General features: G+C 39.8%; 1 protein-coding gene across 1 annotated transcript in view; it reads left to right on the top strand.

The window, feature by feature from the left end:
• The window catches only part of gnao1b (guanine nucleotide binding protein (G protein), alpha activating activity polypeptide O, b), a 90,828-nt gene that overhangs the window by 25,818 nt on the left and 51,375 nt on the right, over window positions 1-13,635 (top strand). The gene's annotated exons all lie outside the window — the stretch shown is intronic.

Below are 13,635 nucleotides of genomic sequence, written 5' to 3'. Positions count from 1 at the left end.
GCATCCCAATTTGTTCAACAAATAAACACCTTTTTTGCCTTTACTTTGTTCATGGCAATGCAGTAAAAAGTTGAGAATTATTATGACAGCATACACACAGGCACGCAGGCTAACACATAACCTCGGGTCAAGTCAGGTCAGATCAGTTCGTGTCACAGATATGGAGCTCAGAAAGGTCACTATAAAAAATGGCATTTATTTCCGTAAATCACACAGCAAATATTTCTGTAAATTGCTCAGCCCCAGAGTATCCCTCCAACATCGCAATTATATTGCCCGATTCAGGACAGTCTGCCCTACAACCACATGAAATGCATGTAGAGCTGTGAGCTTGCTATGGTGAGATACATGTCAAAATATAAGAATTTTTATAATACACTTTTTATATTTTAATTCTTTAAAAATCAAAATCAAATCAATGCTAGTATTAATACATGAAATGATGGCAGATCTGAATAGCCTAGACTCTCCTGAAAAAAACAATATATAATATATGTGTGTGGCACTTACAATGACCAGAATAAATCCTTATGAATAAAGGTAGTGAAAATGCCCTAAAAACAGCTTAGGGTTCTAAGGGTTAAAACGCTTGGAGGATGAAGTTGGTCTCCAGGGTTCTGTTTTGCAACGGTTCTCTTCTTATCTTAGTGATAGATCATTTTCAGTTAGTTTAGGCAATTTCTCCTCTTCCTCTGCCCTTATAAAATGTGGTGTTCCTCAGGGTTCCATTTTGGGCCCTCTTCTATTCTCTCTTTATATGCTACCTCTTGGCTCAATTTTTAAAAAGTATAACATTCAGTATCACTGCTATGCAGATGACACTCAGTTTTACCTGCCTGTTAACACTAATGGCATTTGTTCTTTGGAGAATATTTTTAACTGTCTCAGTGACATCAAATGCTGGATGGCAAGAAATTTTCTTCAACTGAACGAAAGTAAAACTGATATAATTATTTTTGGCCCTCCAAGCGATGTTTCTATCTTGAAAAATGCACTAGGACCTCTCTCTGCAAACTGCCACAGTAAAGAATCTTGGGGTTTTCTTTGACTCCTCTTTAAATTTTCATAAGCAAGTAAATAGTGTGGTCAAAGGCAGCTTTTTCCAGTTAAGAACCATTGCAAAACTGAAGCCCTTTTTGTCCTTCTCCGATCTTGAAACTCTTATACATGCTTTCATAACTTCTAGACTAGATTATTGTAATTCCTTATATGCAGGCCTGACCCACTCCACTCTCAACAGACTTCAGCTAGTTCAAAATGCAGCAGCTAGATTATTAAGTGGCTCTAAGAAACGTGAACATATAACTCCTGTGTTGGCTAAGCTGCACTGGTTACCTGTGGAGCACAGAGTTAAGTTTAAAATTTTACTTTTTGTCTTCAAAGCCCTCAGTGGTCTGGCACCTAGTTACATAGGTGACCTACTAATTCCTTACAGCACTCCAAGATCACTTAGGTCTTCATCTCAGAATCTTCTCTATATCCCCAAAACACGCCTTAAAACTAAGGGTGAAAGAGCCTTCTCTGTTGTTGCCCCCCAACTCTGGAATAGTCTACCTGTACATATTAAGTCCTCTCCAACCATTGACTGCTTTAAGTCTAACTTAAAGACTTTCATTTTCTCCCAAGCTTTTAATCTACCTTAATACCCCCCCCCCCCCACACACACACTCTTTATTCTTTATTTTATTTTTGACCAACTTGTTTATTATTATTTCAATTATTTATTTATTTTCCCCCCATGTTATGTGATTATTGTTGTTGTACCATTGTCATTGTTTTATGTTTGTTTGTAAGCACTTTGGTTCAACTCAGTTGTTTTTAAATGTGCTATAGAAATAAAGTAGACTTGACTTGACTTGAAGAATAATAATAAGAAGCCTAGGAAGAACAGTACAGTGCATTTTCATGCACTGTAACATAGCCGTGGGAAGTGGGGGTGCTGGGGGTGCGGCAGCACCCCCTGCAGGAAAGCACGCGTATTTATGTGTCATACCTCACCACCTTACCTCATACACTCACGATCAGAAAAAAAAAAAGCTCTCTGTCCCCCTGTCTATTATTATATTATGCACTAAAAAAATGTTACATTAGACCTGAGAGATCTAAACAAAAACTAAACAAAATAACAAAACAAACCTGAGGGTGATATCCTATGACGCTAGCTTTATGGTACGACAATATGCCATATTAAGTAGCTGAATATTACCGTGAGTTTCCCAAGGAGCTGAACACGGGCCGCCTCAATCTTCAGCTTAAAATGATGCATAGTGTTATCGGGGAGTCTCGGTGCACCACGGTGAAAGGTGGCATGGATATTGAGTAAGCTCCATCCACAAAGAAGAGCTCTCTTCAGCGAGGTAGATTAACTTATTCATCTGTGTCTTTGCGTGCCTGTTTCAGTGGCCTCCTCAGAACGTTATTTCTCTTCTTTTTGAAAATGTAGGTTAAAGGCTACACTGTGCGTTTATGATGTCAGTATTTGTTGTAGGCTATATTTGTGATATGTGGATCAATTTAATGTAGGCTAGCCTATGAATATTGCGTTGTGTAGGCCTATGTTATGCATATGTTTTGAGTCAATGTGCTCTGTCTAATATGCTGTGCGATAGGGTCTTTAGCCTGTTTTGACACCCATGTCAGAAGCGTCAATAATTATTACGTTTTATTAATGTTAGTGTTCAACAGTTTTATATTTCACGTGTTCATCGTCGATTTCGGTGCAAGGCTACAGCAACTTTGTTACCTTACTAGTGTAGCGTCAGATAGCAGACGGTTACTTTGTTTGCGTTAGTATCAATCTGTGATTTGCGACATTTTGTCGCATTTTTTCTGTAGTGTAGCCATAATGTTCTTGACAGTGATGTATGCCTGCCTGTGCTGTGTGTCACGCAATGCCAGTATGTTGTTGTCCATTAGCAGAGAAAGGCGTTTAAATAAAATACAATAACTTTTTTTAACACCCCCCCCCCCCCCCACTACAGCACCCCCAACCAAAACTCACTTCCCACGGCCCTGCACTGTAATAAACCTAATTTTTGGACCTATTTATTGTAGTTTCAACGGGCCTTCAAATCAATAGCCTTGTGCATGAGTTCTCAAACCTTTTCCGACCACAAAACATTCTACAATGCATGAAGGCCTCCCTGACCTTGTTTTGCGCCACCCTCGCCATCTAGGTGGTTTGATAGATATGTACAGTACACTGCCTACTGCTTGCCTACTACTTGCCTTTTGCAATATAGTAATAAGTTATTATTATCATTATTATTGCAATCCTTCTGTAGGCTGCATGGAATTCGTTCAATGGGATGTAATGTGAAACAATGTTAAATGGCCTATTTTCAAAGCAGTTATTGTCGGCTCACACACTTAACCTTAGGTTATCCTCATCCTGCTTTGAACACAGTTGTATTATATAGCATTTTAAGCACCACCAGTTTGGGAAAAGCCTGCGCTGCACAAGTGCTGACCTACCAAAATAAGTTCTAATGCATCCGAGTTTGGGATTGTCGCGCACTATGCAGAAGGTTACTCTTCAGCTGATAAGGTGTTCCAGAGAGAAGTTGCATGTTCCGTCGCAGACAAATGAATCCATAACACCATGGACGTCAATTCCGATGTTAACATAGCCTACTGTGCAAATAACTCAAGTCGCTGTTACGTACGGTAAGCTATTTGGAGGTTTCTTTATCTGGTAAGTGAAATCTGCATTTTCCTCTCAAGTTAAACGTGTGCTTGCTTGTGCCAAGGCTATATAGGCTACCGTAGCCTATTGGTGTTGTGGCGTGGCTATGTTGTAAGAATGATAAATTGATATAACGAGGCTTTTGCGCAATAGGCGAAAAAGAGCGGAGATAAACAACAATGCGCTTTTACTGTAGTGGAGCTTACGAGATGGAAACGAAAGGGAAAAGGCTTTTAAGATGCCCATTTAAATTGTAGCGTAATGCACTCTTGTGTGTTTTAGCATAAATCCGAAATAAGGAGGAATGTGAGGAGGCTCCTATTAACTGTAAAGAATGCATCTGCAATCTAAACATGAAACACAATCGCTGGAAACACAGCTAAGGTCGAGAGACAAAGCAGCAAATGTGCATCTTGTCTGCAGTCGTTCATTCAAGATCAACAGAGTAACGCAAGTAACGAACTCTTTGAAATTTCAGTAATTGTAATTGCGTTACTGGATTTAAAAAAATACTTCGTTACATGCTCGTTACCACTAAAAGTAGTGGAATTACAGTAACGCATTACTTTGTAACGCATTACTCCCAACACTGCAAGGATGATGGTGCTGAGGTAGAGTTGCCAATAACAACAAGAAGCTCATTTCTCTCCAGATGAAAAAAATATATAATAAATATACTAAATCTTAACATACATCAGTATACTTGCAGCTACACTAATGTTCATGACTGAGTGAGCTTCAAAGTGTGTTATTTTCGCTTAAATGAAATCATGCTTAAACTTCTAGTTCACTTCATGCTACAAATGTGTTAAAGTGGAACAACTTCAAATACACTTACAACACTTAGGGCTCTAGCGCAATTGACTTTGTATACTCGCGCATTTGTCTTTCCTATTTTGCAGTCAGCGCATATTGGAATTTTCCCTCCACAGGTACACGTGCGCCCAGTTATGGGCGTGCTGCAGAGAAACTTCTCTGTATGACGAAATGCCGGTTGTTAGTGATTGGTTCAAAGGAACTCCAATGATTTTAAACCTCAAACTGTGCCCTCCCACCCCGAAATAAATGAACGCCTATGGATCTAGGCCAGACCAAAGATAATGAATGCGTAGCAAGATGGGTCGTCCTAGTTCATGTCTATGAGGGCAAAGTGGAGTTCAGCCAGAGACGGGCTCTGGTTCAGTTCCCGCCTGCACAGGGGCGTGTCACTGACGTATGCCTTACGTTTGAACGCCTCGGTTCCACGCCAGGCAAGCCGGAGTACAAAATAAACTTGGTGTACACCTTCATTAATGTTGATTTTCTCCCGACTGGAGGGTCATACTATCACGACATTCTACTGAAATAGGGAGGAGGGTTTGGAGATCATGATACTGTGTCCGAAATGTGCATCCATTGCTCAGAAAAATAAGGCTTTGACAGGCACGTGCAGATAAGGGGGGCTACAGGGGCTCTAGCACCTGCCCTTTTGCCCCTTTTATGTCCAAGAGCCCTTTTGACAAGACCCGTTTTTTACTTTTAAAAATGTGTAATATTTCCGCTAGTTCCAACGTCAATATTTGCTAAAATGTCTCATTAATAGTTTGTGAAATTAGACATTTACAAAAATAACAATTTTCTGTGTTAATTGAAATGCCTTTCGGCCACCAATCCGTGACGTCATACATTCAGTGATCTCTCAGAAGGTGCACGCAGGCACAGTGCCGCAGGAGACGTTTGGGAGCACGGTAAGGTCACTTGGCAGTTAGCCTATCTGAACATGCAATAGTATTCAGCTTAGAGATAGAGAATAAAATGTTTAAAGTTGTTTCATGTTTAATGAAGTAGGCTATCAAACCCGTTTTAACCATGTCATGGTCCATCCGTTTCAATAACCTCCATGGCAGCTTCGAAAATCTATGGCTGAACGTTCATAACATATTCTGTTTAGGTTACTATGTTATAGTAGCTTAGGTTAGTAGACCTAGTTCATAAAACAGAGTAGGCAAACCTTTTCTAAATCGTCATAGCCGACGACATAGGCTACTGTAGTTGTTCAACTCCATACGTCGTTCTCGTCATTTCACTCAGTGGCCACACGCACAGCACGTGAATCTGCAAGACACCAGCTTGCTAATGGTGGTAGTTCACTGTGATAAACATTAAAATTATAGCCTGACAAACCAGACTAGGCAATAACATATTTGCTGCCGCTAGGGTGCGTAGATTTCTAGGCTATTAAAATTAGCTTTGAATTTAATCAAAAAGATGTAGCCTTATAGCCTATGATCTCTGTGTAGACAAGAAAATGTTGTTCCATGTGCCCTTTTTAAAAAAAAATTGAGCCCCTGCCCCTTCAAAGGTCTCTGCACGCCCCTGAACAGATGTATTCAAATCATCGTTTTGCTTGCTTGAATGTGAACTCAGAGTGATGTTAACCTAGGCCTATTTAAGTTAACGACGTGGTTGTCATGAGAGCACGATTCATTGGCGCTTGCAGTGTTCGGCCATAGGCTATGTCTATGTGCGCACCTGCCAGGCTACTCAGCCACGAGTAGGCTAGACCAGGGGTTCCCAAACTTTTCAACCCGCGACCCCCAAAATAACCGTGCCAGAGGCTGGCGACCCCCACTATCCCTGGATGTGACTCAAAAAATGAAATAAAATGTGCGCACCGGCCATACGCACTAGGCTTATCCAAACACGGGCTTAACGACAACACAAAAGAACAGAGCAGCCTGTTATGTTATGATTTTACATATAGAACTTTACTATATGATAAAAGCAGAATACCTTAGTCAAAAAATAATATCCATGTAACATTAGTGCAACTTTGAAACATTACTTTAATTTCCATTTTAAAGCAACACCAAAGCACTTTTCCTGTCGCACGCACGCTATTTGTTTATCCAGCACTGGTATAATTTCTACAGACAAGGTAGAGTACGTTGCATGATTTTATGAAAGTATGATGTATTGCGACATCAGAAGCAAGTCAAATTTGTAGTTTCTTATGTCTCATTCCATCGAACTACAGATCCGCTACCCGATCTGGCAAACTTGCATAGTGCGGTTATAGCCGATAGATGGTCGCGAAGAGAATGCAGTGCAGTTCACCCTGTTACAAGTTGATGATTTTGGAAACAATATTTTAATGTACAAAAAACTCTTTGGTGTTGCTTTAACAGAAGAATATCTCAGTCAGGGTAATATCCACAAACTGTTGTAAACATATATTGTTGCTGCGCAAATTTACATTTTGGCAACTATGTTTCAGTGTTAATCTCATCTAATGAGATGGATGGAACACAGCAAGTCCATTCTTGGTTTAATTGTGGAGACGGCCACACGGAGACCATCCTCCACATTTAGACGCGATCTGTATTTGTTTTTACAGTGCATGAAAATGCACTGTACTGTTCTTCCTAGGCATTACTGTTCTTCCTAGGCAACAACTTCTTATTACAGTGCATGAAAATGCACAACTGTTCTTCCTAGGCAACTTATTATTATTCCGCTTACCACTTTTTCCGTACGCTATTTCTCTTGAACAGTTTAACTTAGAAACTTCATTCAAACTTTGTAACGTAGGTATTCAAACGGACGAAGCTGCTATGTCTTTTCAACTTTAAAACTTTTATACTTTTTAAACTATTAAAGAAAAACTTTTTAAAAATCCCCATAGACTTAACATTGCCGATTGTGACATCATAATATGGCCGTTAAGCAATTAGAATCCTATGGCAGGTGTTCAGGCCACCTGCAGCCTCAGGCCAGAGACGGTTGATAAAGCGAGACGATTCACAGAAGGGTTCTTCCTGTTCCCCTATGACGTAGGGTTCACTAGCGCCACGCCTTTTTAGGAGACTAGCGAGAGATTCTTTACACTGTGGCCCTATGGAAGAAATCATTTTTTTCTCGGATTATGCCCCAGCCCTTAATTATACAGTTCGACATTTTAATGCATTTTCTGTAATTCACATGTGTTCCTTACATTCTGAGACCGACATGGCGTTTTTCAAATTAACAGTTAAGGAGAAAAACGACTTTGTTTGCCACTTGTCTGTCTGTTTTTGTAACCCAATGGCACGCGATCTACTAGGTAGCCGAATGTTCTCAGGAATAAGTTACCGTTGCTTACCACTTCGATGTTGATCACTCAATCGCGAAAATGCCTAAACAGACACCTTTCTGTCTTCTCCTTCCCTAAGGACGCAGCCATGTACGTACCGTCATATCAGCATCGTTTTTGATGTATGGATTGCGTTCAAATAGGCTACAGTATATCGCAGACGGCCATACACATAAACTAGACTAGGGCAGTGGTTTCTCAACCTTTTTTCAGTGATGTACCCCCTAACCAGCGCAAAGCATTTTTAGTTGAGAGAAAAAAAAGATTTAAAACAGAGCATTGTGCCATCAGTGTCTAATTTATTAAACTTTGAAACTGATAACACATACAAAATTCAAACATTTGGAAAAAAACTATTTTGAACATTTTAAATTTTAATAATCCATGACTAAATGTATTGCAAATGATTGTATATTTTGCAAAATATTTGTATATTTTAAAATCTCACATACCCCCATTTGAGAACCACTGTACTATAGTATATATTATTGTTTAACAGGTCATATCAATCTGGACAGCCAGGGGTGTTTTATGGGAAACGCGCCCCTGGTTAATAAGTTGCTAACTAGCACACCTAACCAGACGTCTGCTTTCTCAATTAGCCTTACCTCTGATGTTTGATAAAGAAGCGCCAATCGATGTATCCCACAGCGCCGCCACACGGCCATATCTTTAGGCCTACTACCCACGCAAATTACAATGGAAATACAGTAGGCCTACATCACTTATTTTTCCATTGACATAAGGCTAAAAATATGATAAACACTGGCATTTCTCTTTCCTATACTATATTATTGAACTGGTAGAAGAAAGAGGTGGCTTGTTAATATAAGGAGTGCCGACTTGTCCATCCAATCCAAACAAGTAAACCTGAGGAAAGGAGGGTATGGAGTGTGTGAGGCTAACTTTGAATGGTATGGTTTTATTTGAAGTTCACATTTTCAACAAATCCCACAATTTAACACCTGCATACATAGCCACATTCTGCAGTCTCCCCACAAGGAAAAGAATAGCACAATGTTGATAATGTATTTTACAGCAAAAAAGAAAGCGTCTTACAGACGATGCTGTTTCCACAATAATCAACTGCCCTAAACCCCCTCCATCAACTGCCAGTAGATGTGTCCTGCAGAGACATGGCATTGCATTCAGTGGTAGTTAAGCATTTACAAAACTAAATACTGTTCTTGTCTTTGAATTAACTAACATCCTCAATGGATTAGTGTGAGTGCAGGAAAGCAGGATCTCTTCGTTTGGTTGGATGAAGGTTAAAGTCATATGGCCAGCATTTACAGCACCTAAAACAGAGACAACACCGCAAAGTAAAAAAAAAATACATCATGAATTACAATGATGTTCTTATGTTCTTGGAATTAAGTTATTACATCTGCACATTTCTTTGCTTAATATGATCCTTCCTACTATAAACGCTGTGATAACACAATAGGACTGAAGACTATGATACAGCTGGAGAGGCTGCCAAGTGAGGCAAATACTACGACTGACTTCTTTGAGGCCATGAACAGGCTTTTTGATGTCTTAAATTCACGGTTAGAGTTTCCGCTAGAAAAAAATGGTGCCGGTCAAAGTGACCGGCAGAGGTTTCGTTTTCCGGACATTTTGATGATATGCCGGTCAAATATCCTATTATCCCTTCTTAATTAGTAAAATTGAGGAAAACTGGAGACAGGCTATGTAGCTTAAAGAATGGTATAATCAGGCTGTATAGAAGAGTCCAATTCGTTCGTTGTTTTAAAAAGGCTAGGCTGTTTGTTGCTGCTACCCACGTTATCTCCAGTGGTGACTGTTTAACTTACACAGATGCGCACACACAAGAATGAGCGCTCACACCACACCACCTAATGCTATGCCTCTTTATTTGATAAAAATACATTAACAGGGTGTCCGCGCGGTAGTAAAAGGTAGTAAATAGAATCTAACAAAATTAAGGCCCTTGAAAGGTAGTAAAAGGTAATAAATGCAATTTGACTTGGTAGTAAATTTTTCATCACCACCTCAATATATAATGAGTTTACATTTTTTGCTTAATATTTGTGTCATGTTTTAACTTCATCTTACCTAGTTAAAAAAATATATACGTGCTAACAGGACCTGAGTCAGTCGGAGTTGATAGCAATGACGTAAAAGTAAACTGTGTAGAGTTCCGTGGTTGACAGCCTATCAGCGACGCCAACAACATTTTCGCCTCAGTTGACAGGGATGCAAACATCGCGCTTTTCGGTGCCTCCTTCACGTTCCTTTGGGCGACTTATATGAATCGTACAGATCCGAAGAGTTTTTTCGGGTGGGGGATGCAGGGATGCTTTTTGGCGACTCGTTTTTTTCACGTCATCTAGGCCCTACCGCAGGCTACCAGAGGAACCAGAGCAGCGTGTTTATCATATGGGCCTGCTGGTCAAATGCCCAGTGCTTCTGTCACTCATCTGATAATATTTGTAGCAAAGGAGCGGTAGATGTAGGCTAGCCTATCACTCTGATAGCAGCTAAGAAAATATAGGCTACACTCTCTCAGTTCGCACTAGGCTACTTCAGCTGGAAGTTTTAACAACTGTGGACTTGACTAGTGTGTAAGCTTTCGTTCAGCTGTCAGTGGCGCTGCCATCTGACTGTGATCATCCGTGCAATAATGTAATTATTCCACCTAGCCCATCAGTAACAAAGTTCAAACTAGTCACTGACATAGTAATCGACAACATTTTTTTAAATGTAATCTAGACCTACTGTAGTATCTAATGTTACGTGGGAATTGCAAGAAAACGAGTGAAAACAATTAACTTTTAACCACGCAAGTGCGTGTGTCATTTATTGTCGATCAACAAAAACAGCATGGAGTTAAAACGTAATTTAAAGTCCCAGACATTTAAAGGGACAGCGATCACTCAAGACATAGGCCTACACCACAACTGAGTGAAATGCTTTGAGGAAAATAAATAGGAAATAGCCTACAAAACACTGCATTTAGATAAGAACTGCGTTTAGAACCAATAATCTAGTTAATGGTGAATTAAGTTTATGGCATTCACATTTAAAGCATTCAATAGCCTATGAAAACTTGATCAGTCAGTTAAATTGTTTTCATAAAAGGAACAGCAGGCCTACAAAATATTCCAAATAGGCTAGTTTTATTGCAGTGACAGAAAACGTATACTGCAACATACGAGTTTAAACCAAGTTAAATTTGAAAGCATCTAGCTAGTGACAGGTGGTGTTGGGGGGGGAAAGAGAACAAACTCTGTAACCTACTTGATTCCACAGTCATTGTTCATTATTTGGCCTATAATTTAGCCTATAGTATTGGCATTTGAATCCATGAAAATTAACCAAAATCTATAATTTCCTATCGACAACAGACCCCAGCAACGCATCGAATCGTATTGCTACACATTTTGAAGTATTGAAAAGAATCAAATTGTTGGCTTAAAGAATCGATATTGTACCGAATTGTGTAAACTTGATTTACACTCCTAAATGTCATCCTTATAATTACTGTTGTTTTGGGAAGTATTTATCATGCAAGCATCGTGCAACCATACTGAGTAATGCAATGAAATCATAGTTTTCAATTTTGCATTAGTAAAGCAGTCCACTGATGTGCATGTTTTCACGGACTGCTTTAGTGTCAAATGTGCAACAACAATACCATACCAATAATAATGGTTTTATATATCCATATAAATAGATTTCTGGGCCTATCCTTAGACTGGAGGGTAGGGGGGGGGGGGGGGTAGTCGGTGGTGTTTGTTCTTCATTTTTGACCATGTTTGGTTTTTAAGTGTCATTTGTTTTTAAGAAGTGCCAAGGTTAAGGTTATTATTCACCTTATTAGGGCTAAGGACAACTGAAACTCAACTCTACACTACAAAAAAGCATTGTTGTGGACAATGACAATACTTAATGATCACAATTAGAAATTGTTAGTGTACCTAATATTGATTTATACCTTATAGCAAGTAGTAGGCTAAGTGGCGCTTTGCATACCCCCCCCGCCCCCCCCCCAAAAAAAAAGGGATGCTGCTTGATGTCGTGTTGGTAGTAAAAAATATTGTGGAGGTAGTAAAAAAGGTAGTAAAAAGTAGTAAATTCAACTCTATGATTCCTGCATATACCCTGATTAAGAAATGTTTCCTATTCTGGGAAATGTTTAGGTTCTTTTTCTTTCGGCCGCGGTTCAATGATACCGTTTAATTGTGCCAGAAATTATCCGCGGACCAGTAATCGCCTCGTCGAGGAGGCCCTAACCCTGCAGATGATCATAGACAGAGAACGCATAGGCCTACTGTATGCTTTGGGTAAAGAACACTTTATGTCGAGTGTAGCCTACACGGAGAACGACAGTGTCTTGGAGCGGCCGCACCCCCCGCAACTCCACTTCCAATGTCACTGATTCCGACAGATACGCCCGACACTTCTGCTTTTTATCTGGTGGTGGTGGAGTTGACCGGACATCTGAGGCTTCAGACGTTACCAATTTATCATCATCCATCGCGTCTGGCCTCTGAAAAAACTTTTAAGGCTAGTCTGCCTGGGACTGGCCATGTTTGAACCGCCTTGTTCGTTGTTGGACGTTTTAAGCGTGTGCTTCCTATTTGAAATGCAGCATAGGCTATGCGTGTTGTTTAATAGCTTACTTTTCAAACGGTAGAGCCTGTTCATTTAAAAACACAGCCAGAGGACGTATAATATAGGTTTACGTAATAAGGCTTAGGCCTATTCTCAAATTCAGATTGCGTTAGGGGACGGGATTATTAGCCAATTTCAATCGGACAATTTGACCGGAGAGATTTAATTTTGTCGGACATTTAATTTTTTTTCCGGCCAATGTCCGGTAATTACCGGACAACGGAAACCCTGTTCACGGTATAAATGTACATTCAAATCCGCTACTGCAGTTTTAGCATCAGTCAAATTGTGATAACAGCACTTGATTACAAACACAAACACTTACTTCTCAGGCGCATCTCTGACCCCAATCCATGGCGTCGTCCTATAGGACCACAAAGCAGACATCAAATCCACCATCTTACGAGAGAGAGCCTTCAGTGGATTGAGTCTTGGAACTTCAGGTTGCTAGAGAACAATACATATAGTGCAGCAATCATTCTCAGTGTGTTAACTAATGTTGAATAATAGATATTTTTTTCCATACAGAGGGAAGTTTAAATCTAGTTACAGAGTTTCATAGTGACAGGCTGTTGGTTGAAACATGTTGGCCAATGCAGCCAAAAAGGCTTTTCCTTGGAGTGCCTTTTGTAGAATTAGTTTCAACTTTATTTTGGTTGCGTTTCATGAAGTCTTCAGGTCTGATTGTGAGTAGCCTATATGAAATTATATTTGATATGTTTAACTTTGAAAGTCTGTAACTTGTATAGGGCAATTCCACGCAAAACTGTCACATCCATAACGCCAACTAAATACCATGGCATTGTGTTGCCGTTATGGATATGACAGTTTTGCGTGGAATTGCCCTATACATTTGAATGGCCACAAGAGCTGACAGTTACAGAACAGTCTATGTACTGTAACATAGCATTGACTTATCCTCTGAATAACACAGGCTCAAGTTCATTCCTCCCTGTCATCGCGGGTTCATCCTCACCATCCATAGCGTCCTTCTGCTCGTCCAGCAACTGGGGAGAGAATTAGCAAACATGGCGGTCATTTTAGTGCTGCTACTAACAACTAATTTTCTAATGACTAATCTTTCATTAGTAGACTAATCTATATATTTATTTATTTTTAAGTATTTGTTATTTCGACATGTCCACTTTATTTTGAACTCAACTGAAGGGCAGTATAATATGAAGGCAAAACGTAAAAT

Source organism: Alosa pseudoharengus, unplaced genomic scaffold (assembly GCF_046254945.1).
Source record: "Alosa pseudoharengus isolate Yale_2024_CS ecotype anadromous, Long Island Sound unplaced genomic scaffold, YU_APseudo_1.1 YU_APseudo_1.1_scf_16, whole genome shotgun sequence".
Classification (NCBI taxonomy): domain Eukaryota; kingdom Metazoa; phylum Chordata; class Actinopteri; order Clupeiformes; family Clupeidae; genus Alosa; species Alosa pseudoharengus.
This window is presented reverse-complemented; position numbering and strand designations above follow the sequence as displayed.